Source organism: Berghia stephanieae, chromosome 10 (genome assembly GCF_034508935.2).
Source record: "Berghia stephanieae isolate SIO BIC M18660-M18661 chromosome 10, UCSD_Bste_1.3, whole genome shotgun sequence".
NCBI lineage: Eukaryota > Metazoa > Mollusca > Gastropoda > Nudibranchia > Aeolidiidae > Berghia > Berghia stephanieae.
This window is the reverse complement of record NC_088369.1, coordinates 1,099,525-1,118,832: the sequence shown is the minus strand read 5'-3', so window position 1 is coordinate 1,118,832 and position 19,308 is coordinate 1,099,525. Positions and strand designations below refer to the sequence as shown.

Below are 19,308 nucleotides of genomic sequence, written 5' to 3'. Positions count from 1 at the left end.
CGAATGTACTTAGTTTGAGATCACCTATAAGTCTCATCTGGACGCAAGCACAAATTCCAACAAAGAGGAATACACTCAAATGCTTACATTATACATTCAAAATAACAAATATAATAATATATAACAGAGAGATGATTTACAAGGAAAAAAATATCACCTCACATGACAAGACCTATGCATTTGACTGTTTCCCGCGTAGCCAAGGACTCCGGCCAGGGCCAGGACAAAACCAAGTAATCTCATCCCAAGACAAAGAGAGAAAGCATGTTGGAAAACAGATATAGGGAGATAGTTTAGAGAATACATCCAAGACACAGTATGTACCTCCCTGTCCACTATGGGAGGTCAGGAACCCCACTCAGCAAATCCAGCTTTGATCCACTATGGGGGAATGCAAGAAGAAGACGACGACGAATACATACGATTATGATGTCATTGTACAATTTGTGACTCCTGAGTGCTGATGGAAAGGGAAGATTATAAAATACACACTTCTGTGAGATATAAAATATGAAAGAGGTATTATATATATAGTATTGCAAGACAAATCAAATAGATAAGAGTGAAATACAAATATTTAGGCCACTTTTCATCTACAAAGTTTGTAAATAGAAAAAAAAAAATAATGAATGAACAAATGCCTCGTAGACTACAAATAATGATGAACTTTTAAAGAGTTTCAAATGCACAGATAATTTTTTTTTCCTTCTCTCATCTCCTTCCAAATTCTTATCCTTGTTGCCATTTACTGAAGAAGACCTGTTGAGATAAGTTTGGTTTAAAAAAAAACAAAAAACAAAAACAAAAACAAAATTAAACTACCATCCTTAAGTCTGCTCTTCAAATGTCTAGAAAAAGAAATCTTTCCTGGAGAAAATGTTCCGACACACTCAAGGGTTGACCCCTGGCAAAGAAAAAGAATGTTATTAACTGAAATCAATTTTCTACTCCAACTGAGTCACTTTTCAACTGAAAATAAATAAATGATGAAAATTAAAGCTAGATCTCGATTAAAGCTGTTTGTTGGTTGTTGTTTTTGTTTAAAAGGAAAGATAAGAAAAAAGGATAAATATACAAGTCAATAAACAATCTTCGCTACATCAAGCATAAATTATGACATCCATCTTTTTCTTTTCTTGTTCATAATATTCATGTATGACAACTACACAGTAACCAATCGCGTGTCAGATGGAACTCAAATAAAAAGTTCTGTAAACTCCATGTCCACATTGTAACGTCACATACAGTCAGGGCTTTTAGCGCTTCGGATGTTGGAAGTATGACACCGGTAGTTGTCCCGAGTACGGCAAAAGTCCAGTGTTGAGTCATATACTGAAATAGAACTTGGATTCTGCTTAGAGTAGCGGTGATGCTGGATCTCGTGATGGCTAAATTGTCATGGGAATAGTGTGGATATTAAATATAAATCATTTCCTGAATTTCAATATCCTTCTTACTTTTAAAAACATGAAAATAAGGATAAATCAATTCCTGTTTGTTTTCACTTTTTGTACGGTCTCTTCTCTATCTCTCTCCCTCTCTCTCTCTCTCTATCTGTCATTCGTGTCTTCTCTATCTCTCTCCCTCTCTCTCTCTCTATCTGTCATTCGTGTCTTCTCTATCTCTCTCCCTCTCTCTCTCTCTCTGTCATTCGTGTCTTCTCTATCTCTCTCCCTCTCTCTCTCTATCTGTCATTCTCTCTCCCTCTCTCTCTCTATCTGTCATTCTCGTTCAACGCTTGACTGATCTTATTACAGTTGAGGTAATAAATACAAAACATATATTATCAATAACGTGAGAAGGGAATTATATTTTATAAAACGACAACAGCCAATTCAAGTGAAAATCGATGCACAAGGCCTTTTCTAAGTGGGTTGTGACTGGACACAAAGGTTTAAAATCAGTGGAGGAAAAAAGCTGAGAATTATGTGACCAGACATATCAAAATGGTATTACATCGGGATGAATCCAACGCCCAATAGAGAATATAAAGTTTTTGTTTGTTTGTTTTTAAGGGTTGCAACACATTTAGGTCATATCAGTGCCAGTAAAAAGAAGAAAATGGAATAGTCAAAATACAATTCTAGATTTACAGTCAAAGCACCCAAGAAAAAGTAAGACAAAGGGGAACTGGTTCAAATAGGATACAGATGTAGATACTAAAACCACACTATCAATATACTTGGTTTGAGAACAACTTAATGTCTCATCCAGACATCAGTACAGGACCCCGCTAAGAGGAATACACTCAAACGTTTACAGAATACATCCAAAACAGAATACATAACTAACAACACATAACAGAGAGATGATATTATTTACAAGGAAAAAAATATCATCTCCCAAAACTATAACTATACATTTGACTGCTTCCCTCCCAGTCAAGGACTCTGGCCAGGGCTAGGGCAAAACTAAGTAATCCCTTTCCAAGACAAAGACAGAAAGCAACTGGGAAAACAAATACAAGGGGACAGAAGACACAGCATGTGACCTCCTGCCCACCGATTTTAAAGTTAAAATCTTTTCATTCTCCCCAATAAAACAGGATCTGAACACACGACCCACATCTATTCACTTTGAACAAAAATGTCAATATTCAGCCTTTAAATCACTCCCGACATAATACCGTTTTGAAGCGTTAAGTCACGACACAATATGATAAATCAATAATATTCATTATCTTTGCCATTCAAAACAAGACAGTGTGATAAACAGTTTATATCACAGACCCACCACAGACTAGACACATCTTCAAAATCCAAATTTTATTCCCTGAAAAAAAAAGAAAAAAAGTTTTAATTGGAATTTCAGGACATAAAAATGGGTATCACATGATGATACAAGATTTCCACCCATCTCTAACGTTAGTGTTATTTTAACAAGCTTTGGCATGGCGAAAAGTGACAACAGACATTCTCTTCTTCATGATTTTTAGAAAGAAATTCATCTGATAAACTATTGCCACATTAATCACACAACCGATAGATTTTGAATGAGCAAAGATATAGAATATTACACCATTATGAATTTAAGATATCATCTTTATCTTCATCATCACTATCATAATTATCATCATCATCGTTATTATTATCTACATCTCAACTTCAGGACGTATGAGGAGAAAAGGCATGTGTAATATAAAAAGGAAATTGATATAATTCAAAATGACCAACATCATCGTTATATCATTTGTAATCATCAACAACAACATCAACACCACAATACCCCCCTCCCTCCCCCCTTGCCAATCACCACCGACAACGCCTTTATCAATGAGCCTTTGCATGGCCATTGCGGCCCTCCAGTTCCGACACACTCAAGGGCTGACCCCTATCATCCTGATGCCTGCTGCTTCGTCTGCTTCCGCTGCCACTGCCACTCCTGTGGCGGCTGCGACTGTTACTTCCACCATCATCACCCCCTTCATTCTTACTCTTATTCTTGCTTTGTGTGCCTCGCTGACTCTGCTGCTGCTGTTGTTGATGATGATGTTGATCACCATTCACTACTTTACCGTTCACCAATCTTCTGGTGACGACGTATGATGGTAAACTTGAATCTCCACCCCCACAGCTTTTGCCAGAGGGTGTGGTAACGGCTGTTGCCGAGGCTTGCGTTGGTGGCGCTGGGGTGCTGAAACAACTACCTTTCGTGTCGGCGCCGGAAGTTGGAGTTCTCGTAAAATTCTGAAAATGAGAGCTTCGGCAATCGTCCACACCATTTGGTGGTAAATCCTTATTGCAACTGTGCACAGACGATGATTTGCATTTTCCAACATGCTCAGGTCTTGAGGACAACTTGTTATCATACAGCGCACCACTGGCCGAAGAGGCATTTGACATTGCATATGACTCAGAGACACGATCTCGATTCTTGTTATTACTACAACAACAAGAAGCTGAAAAGCCACTATCACTGTCGTTATAATCATCACAAGACTTTCGACCAACGCTACCGACATCGTTGCTGTGCACAGACGGCGTTTTCCTCGAAGGGATAAAAGTATCCTGAAGGCTAAACGACTTTGGATGACAACATGAACCCGTCTCGGAGACGGGAGGGCAACACGAGGGTGGCTCCAAGGCAGGAGAGCAACACACGGGTGGCTTCGGAGAGCAACACACGGGTGGCTTCGGAGAGCAACACGAAGGTGGCTTCGGAGAGCAACAAGGCGCAGGGGGTTCCTGAGGACAATCTTCTTTGGTGCAATTGCTGGAAAAAACTTCAGAGATGGGCGCATCGGGTAGATCGTTGCAGGGCACGATGCGAAATGCTTTGGCGATGATGACAAACACTTTTCCCAGTGTTGGTATCAGGATAATCTGGTGACAGATGGCAAACAGGCGGTAGTACTTGCCATGGAACGGGTCTGACACTGCTGGGCACAGCATGTTGTTGAGGTTGACTTGGGAATGCTGGCAGGGATGGAATAATTGAAATAATCAAAGTAAATGTTAATTATCTTTTCTTTTTATCATTCTTACTGTTGATAGCATTATCACTGTCAAAACATTTATGCTCATAATGCACCCGCCTCTCAAGATGCGTACTAGAACAACCAATAAAGCAAGATAACTATATAGAAAAACTCTAGAAATCCTAAAAAGGCAGTAGAATTTAAAAAAATAAAAAATAAAAAATACCAGCAATATAACTGTCCAACGATTTTGTAACCTATCAAAATAAAGCATTTTCATTGGATAGTTCAAGGTCAAAAGGTGCCAATTTTTTTTCTCAAAATAAAAGTGACATAATAGTCCATTCATGTTTCTATATGTGTAGCAAAAACCCTGTACTTCATGAATCAAAGGCCCTTTAGATAACTTTAAGGTCTAACGCAGCATAATATCGTCAAATATACCTTTAGGTTGCTGGTGTCACCTGTGACCGGTGACACCAAAATGGGACAAAAAACTCAATAACCAAATGATTTTTGTTGAGTATCAAACTTTATTTAGTAAGTTATAGACAAAAAGACACAATCAACAACAATCATGGTACAATAATATTACCAACTATTGGAGAAAATGTTGCTTTTTGGTGTCATTGGTCACAAGCAACATAGAATGCAAATATATTATTTCATAAAATATTTGTGCATTAACACCAACAACAATATTGCATATGCTTATTACCAGCAATGTTCAGAAACTTTTGGAATAAAATGATGGGAAATAATGTGACCAAAGCATATCTTATTTAGCGACATTGTGTCACTTGTGACATTAGACCGATGACACCATTACTTATGTCACAAGCAATACCAAATTGCAATTTCGACAATATATCATTAATTTCAGTCAAACCAGTGTAATAACCACAGTTAAATATGGAATTTAATAGTATTTCAGAAACCAAAGACTTCAAAAATAGAAATATACATGGAAATTAGAGCATCTGAATGTGACTTGTGACATAAGACCGGTGACACCATTACTTATGTCACAAGCAACACCAAATCACACTTTCGTCCATAATATATCATTATTTTCAGTCAAAAAAGCACAATAACCTACTCTAAAATGAAATTCAATAATATTTTAAGAAACTAAATACTTTCAAATTGGAAATATACTTAGAAATTAGTAATACCATTGTTGCTATTACTTTGGTCAAAATCGGCACTAGAACGCAATTTTGCCTCAATAAATCAAGAATAGCAACTGAACACATGTAATATAGCCTGTTAAAATGTAATTCAACGACATTTCAAGCTTTGAAGAACATGAAATCAGAAATACATTAGAAACTTCAAACTTAAGTGTCACCTGTGACATTTTAACCAATGACACCAATGGTCACAAAAAGTACCTGAAGTCACACAAACTCTAGATAAATATCAGCCATGGTAATGAATTCATGTAACCATACGGTAACATCCGCCCTACTGCTCAAATCTGCAGTTTGTAGTAATCTAGTGTGTTAATAGTAAATCAAATCAAATTTCTTGACAACCCTTCTTTTATCTGGATTCGTCAAAAGCTTGAGTTTTGTCTTTTTCTTGATTGATACAACCCTGAAACATAAAAAAATTAGAATTACAAGGAAATAATTAATTGTGTCAAAATCAGTCTTATGTGAGATGTCATAATATCATATTTGTAAATAGAATAACAGCTGAAAACATAATTTTTTGGTGGCACTTTGTAATATCCAATATCAAGTGTTGCTTGTGACAATGTAAAATAGCGATGACACCAAAGTTCAACTTACCTTTTCTGCCTGGAGCCACGCTGGAAAGGCAAATGAAAGTGCTGCACTTCAAAGACTGGTAAGAAGGGTGGATCAAAATTGCGAATCGCCATTTAACGAAACAAACTTCCACGTGTTCACGCATGCCGTGTTGCTTGTGACAAATGACACCAAAACCAATAAACCTCAATATCGGCAAATCGGTATACATTTACTCCAAGATTTGAATTCAGAGAGTAAATCTATGCTTTTTTCTCATAATAAAACATTTTATAAACATTAAACATGAGCTTTAAAGTTTCGTGTCGAGTCTTAGTATTGGGCTGTGTTTGATGACACCAAAGGTCACAAGCAACACCAACTTTTTAAGAACTCTAAATGAAACTTAATCAGATATGTAATATACTGCAATTGCGTTTAAAAGTAAATTTTGACTTTATACTATTAGTCAAATTTCAATCACGTGAGCTAAAACATCACATTTAATTTCTACATGATTATAAAAAGGTGATGCGTTGACCTCGTTTTAAGCACATGCCAAACAGCATTCAAATTTGACTTTCAAGTTGTTTATTTCATATTCTGTTGAACAGAGTATGTTGAGCTATCTCATTTTATCTCTTCTTCATATTATCAATTGATTACAGGCATTAACCCAATAAAAACAGCCCATAATTAAGTAAAAATCAAATTTTCTTAACACTGGTATCAGGCGGGCACCTTTTGACCTTGGCTCAGTTCTACCCACTATTTATAGACATGCTTCGTTGTTTGTTGAATAGTGATCTTGCTTAAAATTTAAATGCCCATATCGGGGACTTGGAGTTGATTAAAAAGCCCCTTGTGTTTAATTTTTAAAATCAAATATTAGCTTTCGAAACCTTTCATTTTTTTAGTTTCACTAGTTTAAAAAACTCTAAAATACAAGCATTTATATAGTACAATATCCACTAAACGTGCTCAAAATGCTTTACAAAGGGTCCCTAGCCAACATCAACACTTAACATATAGAATGATACATGACACCTGTTCGGCGATATTACAAATTTTTTTTCCGACAAGAGAGAACACTGTTAACAGCCGAGTACTTATTATACACCAGAGTACGGTGAGAGAATATGAGTAAAGAGCCTCTTCCAAGGACTCAACTATGCGCTACTCGAACTCTAGCTCTTTCAATCCCTAGGCAAGTATCATACCACAAGACCACATTAGCCCTACAATATTATATTTTTATTCATCTAAAACCTTATCATTCGTAGATCTTTGTTTTTCCTTTCTCTATAGCAGTTTTATTCCTCTTCTTGTTACTTTTTAAAAAATCAAAGTCTTGAACTTACGTAAGCCAAAAATTGAAGTGGCAAGAAGTGGTAGATATAGAGGAACCCAAAGGATGTGAAAGCCCATTTGAAGTCGAGGAGATCCTCTGGGATAAATGGATCTGGAGAAGAAAGAAATTTAAAAAAAAAAAAAAAATATATATATATATATATATATATATATATATATATATATAAACAGTCCACACCTTGGGCTCAGCGAAAATGTTGCAATTAACCGAAGTTGAGTTTCCTCTCCAGTATTGCAACATTTTACACAAATATGGTAAACTCCAACCAGTTGTAAACATTGTTCTGAGTCCCCACATGCTGAGCAATTTGATTGGAATAAAAAATATATGGCAGCCCTGTATAGATTTTGACAAACAAAAGCAGCTTTGAGGAAAGCCGACATCTTAAGATTGGATTCACAATTTTTGTTCTCAACATTTGTAAGAGTCCAAGAGATTAGCCGTGATGAGAGACAATAAGCTCTCACCAAACCCGTTGATCACAATGCACAGTTGTCAATCACAAAATAAAGGATATCATCGCTCTGTCTCTCCTCACAACTGTCATCGTCTACCTGTTGACTATACCATGCCCAGCCCACTCGCCTCATATCTAATGGTCACAGATGACATCACAAACCCGAACTGCAAAGCCCTGCCCTCTTTTGTCTCTAATAGAGTGGTGACACACTACTGTAGCATTAAACCCCGCCCACTCTCGATTGTTCAACGTGTCATGATTTCACCCATGATGAAATCTAATCATGAGATTTTGGTTGATTGATTCCTTGAATTTGCCTCCTTTTGGGGTCGAAAATTTGTTGTGATTAACCGAAGTTTGTTGCAATTAACCAGTGACTTTTATAAAGAATTAATTCCGTTTCTTGGGAAATGGTGCGATTAAACGAAAGTTGCAATTAACCGAGTTGTGATTATCTGGAATGGACTGTATATATATATATACACGATAACTTGAAAATCTGATTCCTGGTTGTTTATCGTTCTGTGGTCCCCTAAGCCCAGCATAGATGCAATGAGCCACATATCCTGAAACATGAGTTACTGTAACAATTCAATTCAATTGAAATGTCTGTTTTTAGGCAAATACCAATATCCATCTTTATATTAACATGGAAACTCTAATTATCGAATGAATACGGGTAAAATCAATAATGAACCCAAGCAAATGAAAATAAAATAAATAAACATTTTTAAATTAATTAATTAATGAAGTGAGATAGAGAGAGAGAGAGAGAGAAAGAGAGAAAAAGAGAGAGAGAGAGAGGAAGAAAGAGAGAGAGAGAGAGGGAGAAAGAGAGAGAGAGAGAGGGAGAAAGAGAGAGAGAGAGAGAGAGAGAGAGAGAGAGAGATGCAGATACAGATACAAAGAGAGAAAGAGACGGAAAGAGATAGAAATATAGAGAGAGAGCGGGGGAGAGAGAGAGGGAGGAAGAGAAAGATACAGAGAGTGGGAGGGAGGGAGACAGGGAGATAGAGAGAGACAAAGAGAGAGAGAAAGAGAGATACAGAGAGAGAGAGAGAGATACAAAGAGATATATATTCACCACCTACCTCCAGTATTCATGAGATAGAAGGGAATGATTAACATCAAAATGTGTTGCAGAAAATACACGCCTGTCTCAAACGGCAACTGTGGAGGGAACAAAGAAAAGGGGGGGGGGGGGGGGGAAGAGATATTTCTATTAATCTAAAAACAATAAAAGATAGCATAACTGCAGGGTTTATCCACCACAAACAACCATGTTCTAAGCGCTTTATACGGTATTGTTTAATAATCTCCTGATGACACAACAACAAAGTATTATAATTGGCACATAAGACATGCAGCGTGTAAGGCGATTAAACCATTGAGAGAGAGAGAGAGAGAGAGAGAGAGAGAGAGAGAGAGAGAGAGAGAGAGAGAGAGAGAGAGAGAAAGAGAGATAATAGCATAACGAATAGACCCCTTCTCTCTTTTTTTTCTCCCTCCCCCCCCCCCCTTCCTCTCTCTCTAACGCTCCCCCCCCCCCTCTCTCTCTCTCTCTCTCTCTCTCTCTCTCTCTCTCTCTCTCTCTCTCTCCCATTTCCACCCCCTTCCCCATCGTCCCTATCAACTCCCCAAGGGCCGTTCCACATTCCTATTTCTTTAATAGGAAAGAAAAATCCATACCTCTCATTTAACGTTATTTTAGAGCTACAAGCTTTACACAGCTGTTTGAAAATAGCTTTCAATTTTTCAGTCCACTGAGCGCATGTTTTCCCATCCTCTCTCGCAAACTCAAATTGTTAGGCAATTTGTATAGATAGAACGAAGATGACGTCACTCGTGTCTTTGTTAATGCTTTTTGCCATCCGCGTTTATGAGTAATTCTCACTTAATTGTATCAACCAGCCTACAAACGTTCAAGGTTACACATAGCTTTGTGTGTTGGTCCGTTATACTTTCAGATGGCAATGTTGTGAGCTTCTTAGCCAAGCTTTTTAAAAAAAGTAAAATAACAGGTATGTGCTCAAAAAAAAAAAAAAGAAAAAAAAAGATTAGGAAGGAGATCTGTATTGATGATTCCTTTCGACCACCAACCCATACCCCGACCACGCATTTTCCACTCCAAATCCTCAGAACAGGACATATTGAGGTCACTATATTGTATTTCCGCTGCCCCTAGTGTTCAGACCAGGCAGTCCACAATCCACCAACATTTATCAAAGGCACAAAGACGTCCTCTGGCACATTGACCAAAATGGCCGCCACATCAATAATTCACACTGGCCATTTCCGTCAACGCGACATTTTGGCATCTGTGGATTGGACATGAATGCTCTTGTGGTCACTTTTTGATCCATACAATTCAGTCTCCTATTTCAAAAGTATGTAGTTTAGCATCTCAACATAAGATAAAGTGTGCCCCCCCCCCCCCCCCAAAAAAAAAGTACAAAAAACAAAAACAGAATCAGCCAGGCAATCGCAGACTTTCCTACTTGAAATTGGGAAAATCCGAAATTATTGGGGGTAGTAATAATATAGTAGGCATTTTAACTACCTTTTGAAATGACAAACGTGTCCTCAATACATTAAAATAATGCTTTAAACTTCATTGTATACCATTTCATTCGTTTTCAAGATGTTTTTTAAAAAGTAAATATCTTTACATAGTTCTCCGATTAGAACCCAAAATCCGTCATATTACGACATTTTCGTACTAGTAGTAGACATGTCTGAAATCGAGAAAGGCTGTTTTTTGGTGTTTATTTTTCGATTATTTTTTTTTTTTGGGGGGGGGGGGGGCGGTATCTATAACATCTTGTATTTCTCTCACACTGCTCGTGGATAGCTCATACGGTAGAGTCACGCTCTCATCGGCCAGGTGGAGTTGTCGTACCAATAAGGTTGCGCGTTCAAATCCCCATCACCGCCGCGAATTTTTTTATTATTCTCTATTGTCTTCTGGTTCTTTCCTACTAACTTCATCTCTATCTGGCACTGTTTCATACCCACTTTTCCTGATGTTTTATCACACACCAGTGAACGAGCCCTAATGTGTCACTTTGATATGTGTCTGTGATCTACAGTACAATCTTAAACTTAGCACTATCCGTGTCTCTCCACCGCCTGTTTGTTTCTCGCTTTATAATTATCATTCAGAAGTTGAAAGATGTCGATCTTCAGATTAAAAATAATAATTCAATTTTTAAAAAGAGCAAGCACTTCGTTTTGTTTTTTTGTTTTTAAGGGTTTCGGGGCGCTTGCAACACATTAAGGTCATAGCAGCAACAGTAAAAAAAAATAAAATAAATAAAAAGGAATATATAGGAGAGTAAAAAAAAAAGTATAGATTTACAACTAAAAGCACACAAGAAAAGTAAGACAAAGGGGAATGATACAAATAGGAAACAGATGTAGATTCCAAGAGCACAATATCATTGTACTTAATTTGAGATCACCTATTAGTCTCATCCGGACAAAAGCATATATCCCCACTAAGAGGAATACATTCACACTTTTACAAATCATATATATAATACGTAAATAAAATATAATACAGTGCATAACAGAGAGATGATTTACAAGGGGGTAAAATCGTCTCAAAAAAATTATAACTATACATTCGACTCTTTCCCTCCCAGCCAGGGCAAAACTAAGTAACCTCATTCCAAGACAAAGACAGAAAGCATGTTAGAAAACAGATAAAGGAGGATAAAAGACACAGTGAGTACTACTATGGGAGGTCAGGAATCCCACCAAGAGGAGCACTTCAGTTTTTACACGAATTTAAGAAATATTACATAAAAATGTATCAAAAATCCAATCAAAAATCAAAGTTCCCTTTACTTATCCCATTGGGGAAATTTGTTTTCAGGGTCTATTCCAAGGGAAGACTGGAATAACCCAGGCGTCAGCCGCAGTGCAGCGCCGCAAACTGAGCCAGGGAGAGGTGACTTGCTCTCATCTCCAATTAACTGTTCCCAAAAATGAACATCTCCGATTAACTGTTCCCAAAAATGAACATCTCCAATTAACTGTTCCCAAAAATGAACATCTCCGATTAACTGTTCCCAAAAATGAACATCTCCGATTAACTGTTCCCAAAAATGAACATCTCCGATTAACTGTTCCCAAAAATGAACATCTCCGATTAACTGTTCCCAAAAAGGAACATCTCCGATTAACTGTTCCCAAAAATGAACATCTCCGATTAACTGTTCCCAAAAATGAACATCTCCGATTAACTGTTCCCAAAAATGAACATCTCTTCATTAACTGTTCCCAAAAATGAACATCTCCGATTAACTGTTCCCAAAAATGAACTTCTCTTCGATTAACTGTTCCCAAAAATGAACATCTCCGATTAACTGTTCCCAAAAATGAACATCTCCGATTAACTGTTCCCAAAAATGAACATCTCCGATTAACTGTTCCCAAAAATGAACATCTCCGATTAACTGTTCCCAAAAATGAACATCTCTTCATTAACTGTTCCCAAAAATGAACATCTCCGATTAACTGTTCCCAAAAATGAACATCTCTTCGATTAACTGTTCCCAAAAATGAACATCTCCGATTAACTGTTCCCAAAAATGAACATCTCTTCAATTAACTGTTCCCAAAAATGAACATCTCCGATTAACTGTTCCCAAAAATGAACATCTCCGATTAACTGTTCCCAAAAATGAACATCTCCGATTAACTGTTCCCAAAAATGAACATCTCCGATTAACTGTTCCCAAAAATGAACATCTCCGATTAACTGTTCCCAAAAAGGAACATCTCCGATTAACTGTTCCCAAAAATGAACATCTCTTCGATTAACTGTTCCCAAAAAATGAACATCTCTCCGATTAACTGTTCCCAAAAATGAACATCTCTTCAATTAACTGTTCCCAAAAATGAACATCTCCGATTAACTGTTCCCAAAAATGAACATCTCCGATTAACTGTTCCCAAAAATGAACATCTCCGATTAACTGTTCCCAAAAATGAACATCTCCGATTAACTGTTCCCAAAAATGAACATCTCCGATTAACTGTTCCCAAAAATGAACTTCTCTTCGATTAACTGTTCCCAAAAATGAATATCTCCGATTAACTGTTCCCAAAAATGAACATCTCCGATTAACTGTTCCCAAAAATGAACATCTCCGATTAACTGTTCCCAAAAATGAACATCTCCGATTAACTGTTCCCAAAAATGAACATCTCTTCGATTAACTGTTCCCAAAAATGAACATCTCCGATTAACTGTTCCCAAAAATGAACATCTCTTCAATTAACTGTTCCCAAAAATGAACAAATGGCTCCAAAAAGTTTTCTGGCCGGTCTTTTTTCTCATGCTGCCCCTTCTATTTGGAACTCTCTTCCAATTTCCTTAGTAAAATGCAATATAGAAGTCTACTTTTAAGACAAAACATAAGAAAAAATAGACTTATTTTATTAGGAAATACTTGATAGATTAATTGCAGTTTCCGTTTATGGATATGAACGTTTTAAGCATTATTTTGTGTATGATCTGTTATTGTATGTAGCTTTGATGGTTGAAAAGGCGCCTAGAGCTGTTTTTATATGGAATAGGCGCCGTACAGATGATTTTCATTATTATTATTATTATTATTATTATTATTACTATTATTATTATTACTATTATTATTATATTATTATATTATTACTATATTATTACTATTATTATTATTATTATTATTATTATATTATTATTATTATTATTATTATTATTATTATTATTATTATTATTATTATTATTATTATTATTACTATTATTATTATTATTATTATTATTATTATTATTATTATTATTATTATTATTATTATTATTATTATTATTATTATTATAATAATATTATATTATTATTATTATTATTATTATTATTATTATTATTATTATTATTATTATTATTATTATTTTATTATTATTATTATTATTATTATTATTATTATTATTATTATTATTATTATTATTATTATTATTTATTATTATTATTATTATTATCATTTTAAAAGTAGAATAAATGAGTTGATTAATTAAATATAATTCCATCCATTCATCCCAGGGGGGAAATTTGTCTTCAGGGTCTGTCTGGAAACCAGACTGAGATAAGGCAGGCATCAGCAATAAAATGAGCTATCGGGCCTAAACTTGAGGAGGTGACTTTTCAATACGCACTAAGTCTCATTTTCATCATTCAAAGAAAACCGCAAATTTTTGGTCATTTATTTATTAACTTAAAGAGGAAAATACGCGTCTTGTTTGCCTCATAAAACAATACCCCGAGTCTTTTGAAACTCCAAATTTTCTCTGGTGATTCTATGGAGTCCAAAAAAAAAATAGCTTGAGATTGTTGTGAACTCGTTTTCTATCAGGATGTGACTTAGGACGTTTTGAAAGTCACCTAATCACTTGTTGTTCAAGGGAAAAAACCCAAAACAACAACAACAACAACAACAACAACAAACCCAACAAAACAACAACAAAAAACAAAACAAAACGACGACCAACAGTGGGCCTCGACTTGAAATTAAATTGACAAGAAATGTGAAAATATAATTTAATTGTGTCAACCCTTATCCATCACTCTTCTATAAATCCAAACATGTATCATGTCAGTAACGTGTATTGTAATATATTGGAATTGTTTGGCTATGTATGAGTGTATGTAGTTGATCGGCTGTGTGTAATTATGTCAGAATTCTTTATAGAGGTAGGTATTTTGTGTTATGTATGTTTTGCATGTGAGTATGAATGTTGAATGGGGAGGAACTAATTGTGTAGTGCAGTGCAGTATCTGTCTTCGACTAATAAATGGAAGCTTACAGTTCAATACTCATCGTTATGTTTTCCTTGGAGCTTCAAGCAGCAACATTTTCATGTTATAGATGGTAGGTCCTGGTGCCAAAACAATTCCCAATTCCAATCCCACACTTGCCGTCCAACCTCAACCATTTGAAAAGATTTATCATATCTTTCCAAATTTATGCTAATTTTCTAATATTTTTAACCAATTTTTTTTTTATAAATCATATTTTCAACGCGTGCCACCATTCAAAATTTCAAATTTAACATTCGCTGAATTTATAGACTCATCAAGCTTGTAGTAGAGAATAGGTAAATCCTGAAATTACTGTGACAATCATCTGTCTGGCTTCTTAGATTCTCATCCAGGTGGAGACGATATTTCATGACCTTCAACTATTCCACTTTTTCCTCTTTTGCAACAAACTGTTGACTTTTTGCATTTATCATATTTTAATCAACATTCCCAAGTCATCACATTTTGTACCTCAAAGCGTATTATTATAATATGAGAAGTCATACTGGTTGATAAGCCTGCAATGACGTCTAGAAACCGGGATAAATTCCGTCTACATTGACCTTCATCTGAAAGACGACTACATACTACAACCCAGGACTGATACCGAACCTTCTCGTTGTGAGTCAAGTAACTACAACCCAGGACTGATACCAAACCTTCTCGTTGTGAGTCAAGTAGGCTAACTCTGCAATACAGAGCAATCCAGACACGACAACTGACAGGCGGCAGCGGATGTCCCTGGGCACGAACACACCCATGGCACGAATGACAGGCTCGGTCAAACGTCACCTTCTTTAACTCAAACCAGCGTATTGTGTATTACGAAACATTCTTAGAATTACGAGATTTTGGCTCCAATTTCAGAATTTCATCAGCATCTCGAAATTTTTGAAATTATTTATAATGAAAGCTAATGCCAGACTATATCTTAAGGATTTTGAAGTATTATTTAATCCTTTTGAGGGTAAAGTAAATTGTTGACTTTTGAAGTTGTAGCGACTCAAATTTTTATCTCCCAAAATTTACAAATGTTTAGATTTTCAAGGTCTGCCTTTACTCACGGCCTTCACCATTATAATGATCCGGCGACTGCTGAGCTAAGATTTAAGATACGAACATAACATATGTGCATATATAGGGTTTTGTTTACTTACCAATCGTGTGTTGATGACCGGAAACAAGATGGCGATGGGTGCTCCAGTCAGCATGTGCATGTGGAGACGGAAAGCTGCCGTTACGATTCGACTGGGCGGAGCTGCCAGGATAAAAATCTGAGGGGGAAGAAATGAAAGGAAACGGGGCTAGAAGAAACAAACCAACGAATAGGCAATTTCAGTCTTACCAATGGCAGAAAAATTAATGACATAATACAGGCCTGTCAATCTTTCAGAGTAAAAAATTCGGGAATTTAAAAAAAAAATTTTTGATCAAAGCTGGAATGTAAATGATGTGATGTATGATCATGAATGTGAGGTGGTGGTGGTGGTGGTGGTGGTGATGATGATGATGATGATGATGATGATGATGATGATGATGATGATGATGATGATGATGATGATGATAGTTTTTTTTTTCTTTTTTTTCTGGAATAATAAATACAAACTAAATCGCGGAAAATAGCAGGGAAATCGGGAATGAGGCAAAATAATCGGGAATTTTCCGATAAAACTGTGGGACTGGGGTGGGGGGAGGGAGGGGTTGGAAGCTCTGATGTTGCTTATGGTGATTAAATCCCAAAATCTTTAGGTATTCATATCCAAAAGGTGGGCAATCGTTAAGGTTTGATCTCAAACAAAGAACGAGACGAACATTAGCCGTTGGTTTGTAGCGTGGCAAAAAAAAAGTAAAAAATGAAAGTTGTTTTGTTTCTGGTTGCTTTTTCTATGTTTGTCTGATTGTTTGTTTTTTGTTGTTTTTTTTTAAATATATTTTTTTTAGCTGGACTCGAATCTGAGCTGAATAGAAATGGTAATAAATGTCAATGGGATGAGGACTACGGATGAACTTTCATTCGATATGATCCGAACATAGCCACCCTAGTCTCTAGTTTGCTATGGGTTCGAAACGCGGCGTTTGAACCAAGCTTTATGGTGGTCAAATCGATTTCCACGCAGAGTAATTGAACGAAAAAAAAAGGGGGGGGGAAAGAGAGAGAGAGAGGGAGAGAGAGAGAGAGAGAGAGAGAGAGAGAGAGAACATGAGAAAAACTTGTAAAATGTTGATGAAGACGGACAGAGGACGACGGATCGGATATATGTTCGAAAATGGTTGTCTTCTCTCTCTCTCTCTCTCTCTCTCTCTCTCTCTCTCTCTCTCTCCTTCTTTCTCTTTCTCTCACCCCCCCCCCCTCCCCTTCCGCATAGCTCTGACGTCTTCCACTAAAATCAATTCCCACACAACCTTTTTCATCGTCCAAAATAAATCGATAACTATTGTTTGTTATCGATACAATTTGTGATATCCGTTAAGTAGGAGAGAGTAAATAGAAGAAACCAGAAACATTGCTTGATGCCCTCTTCCCCCTTCCCCGCCCGGAAATTCCATTTCGGACGTCCTCTACTTGAATTTATACCTACATGGCGTCCCCAATAAATCCATACAATCTATATATAGATAAATATTTGACTCGATCCTTTTGTCTGGTAAGTAGATTCGTACTGAAAGCACTAACAAATAGGTCGAATCGATATAATATCAATACCACTGTTAATTTTCTTCCAATAATTTCTACGTTCCCAACTATATTATTAACAACAACAACAACAACAACAACAACAACAATAATAATAATAATAATAATAATAATAATAATAATAATAATAATAATAATAATAATAATAATAATAATAATAATAATAATAATAATAATAATAATAATAATAAAGTATATTTGTACAGCGCCCAATACCGCTGACAAAACAGCTCTAGGCGCACAAAATCGTAAATTATCATTATAAACATTTCTGTACACACACGCACACCCATTATATATGCCCTACCCACCCCCCCCCCCTCTCTCTCTCTCTCTCTCTCTCTCTCTTTCTTTCTCAACACACACACACACACACACATAGACACTCACTCACCCCCCCCCCACACACACACACACACACCACAATCTTCCAAGCTCCAATAGACCAATAGACATGAGACCCCAGATAGAGTAGAACGACCTTCAAGTCTTGAAAAGCGTTCAACCCTGAGACCTTTTTTTAAAGACTCCACTCTAATTCTCGACATTTTCATCGTCCATCTTTGAGTCAAGTTTTCTAGCTAATTAAAAAATTAAAAATTAAAAAAAAAACAACAACAACAACAAAAAAAAAAAACAACAATTAATATATATTGTCAAATTAAGAGAGAGAGAGAGAGAGAGAGAGAGAGAGAGAGAGAGAGAGAGAGAGAGAGAGAGAGAGAGAGAGAGATATGAAGGCGGGAAGGAGAGAGTGAACGTTAGCGAGAGAGAGAGAGAGAGACAGAGAGAGAGAGAGAGAGAGAGAGAGAAAGAGAGATAGAGAGAGAGAGATCGATAGAGTGTATGTATATGTGAATGTGAGTGTGTGTGTGTATGTGTGTGTGTGTGTGTGAGAGAGAGAGAGAGAGAGAGAGAGAGTCGAACTCGACGGCCTCTCACTCTATGAATTCCACAGACAACAGAACCGACAACTCGGAGACAATACTCATTAACCTGCATTCATTATGCCGGGGACAATGCTATCTATACACATGCCGACTCGTCGGGAATCTGGCGTGAAAACTAGAAGGCCCACGAGTCCCGCTGATAGCACTTAACTCTCTCTCTCTCTCTCTCTCTCTCTCTCTCTCTCTCTCTCTCTCTCTCTCTCCTCTCTCTCTCTCTCTCAAACTTCTACATTTAATGAAAATCAAACGTTGAACACATAAAATAAGATTTGCAAGCAAAAAGTGCAATTGAAGTTTATTTTATAAAAATATATGATAATAATTTTTGAATGGAGGTGATAGTACTAGCGATGATGATGATGATGATGATGATGATGATGATGATGATGATATGATGATGATGATGATGATGATGATGATGATGATGATGATGATGATAATAGTAATAATAATAATAATAATAATAATAATAATAGTTTTTTTTACAGAGTGGGAGAGAGAGAGAGAGAGAGAGAGAGAGAGAGAGAGAGAGAGAGAGAGAGGGGGGGGGTCAAAAGAAATGATGGTATCGGCGACGAATATGATGATGATAATAATAATAGTTTGTTTGTATTTTATAATGTTTCAAATTAGTTAATACGTAGGCAACGGCAGGTCAATAATTGGTTCAGTTTCATACAGAGAATATTCATAATAGATGTACAACAATTTATTGAATTAGTATATAATTACTTGATATCAAGATGGCGATGATGACGATGATAATGAGAATGATGAATTTAACTTCTTTCAAATAAAAGTCATACAATAATTATACACACACA

General features: G+C 36.3%; 1 pseudogene across 1 annotated transcript in view; it reads right to left on the bottom strand.

Moving 5' to 3' along the window:
- Positions 1 to 1,125: 1,125 nt before the first annotated feature.
- Positions 1,126 to 19,308, bottom strand: part of LOC144956030 (uncharacterized) — a 79,044-nt pseudogene continuing 60,861 nt past the window's right edge. The window contains exons 3-6 of the transcript XR_013641855.1: positions 15,997 to 16,113; positions 9,095 to 9,173; positions 7,533 to 7,633; positions 1,126 to 4,415 (exon numbers count right to left, since the gene is read on the bottom strand). The product of XR_013641855.1 is annotated as an uncharacterized LOC144956030 (transcript). The remainder of the gene's footprint in view (positions 4,416 to 7,532; positions 7,634 to 9,094; positions 9,174 to 15,996; positions 16,114 to 19,308) is intronic.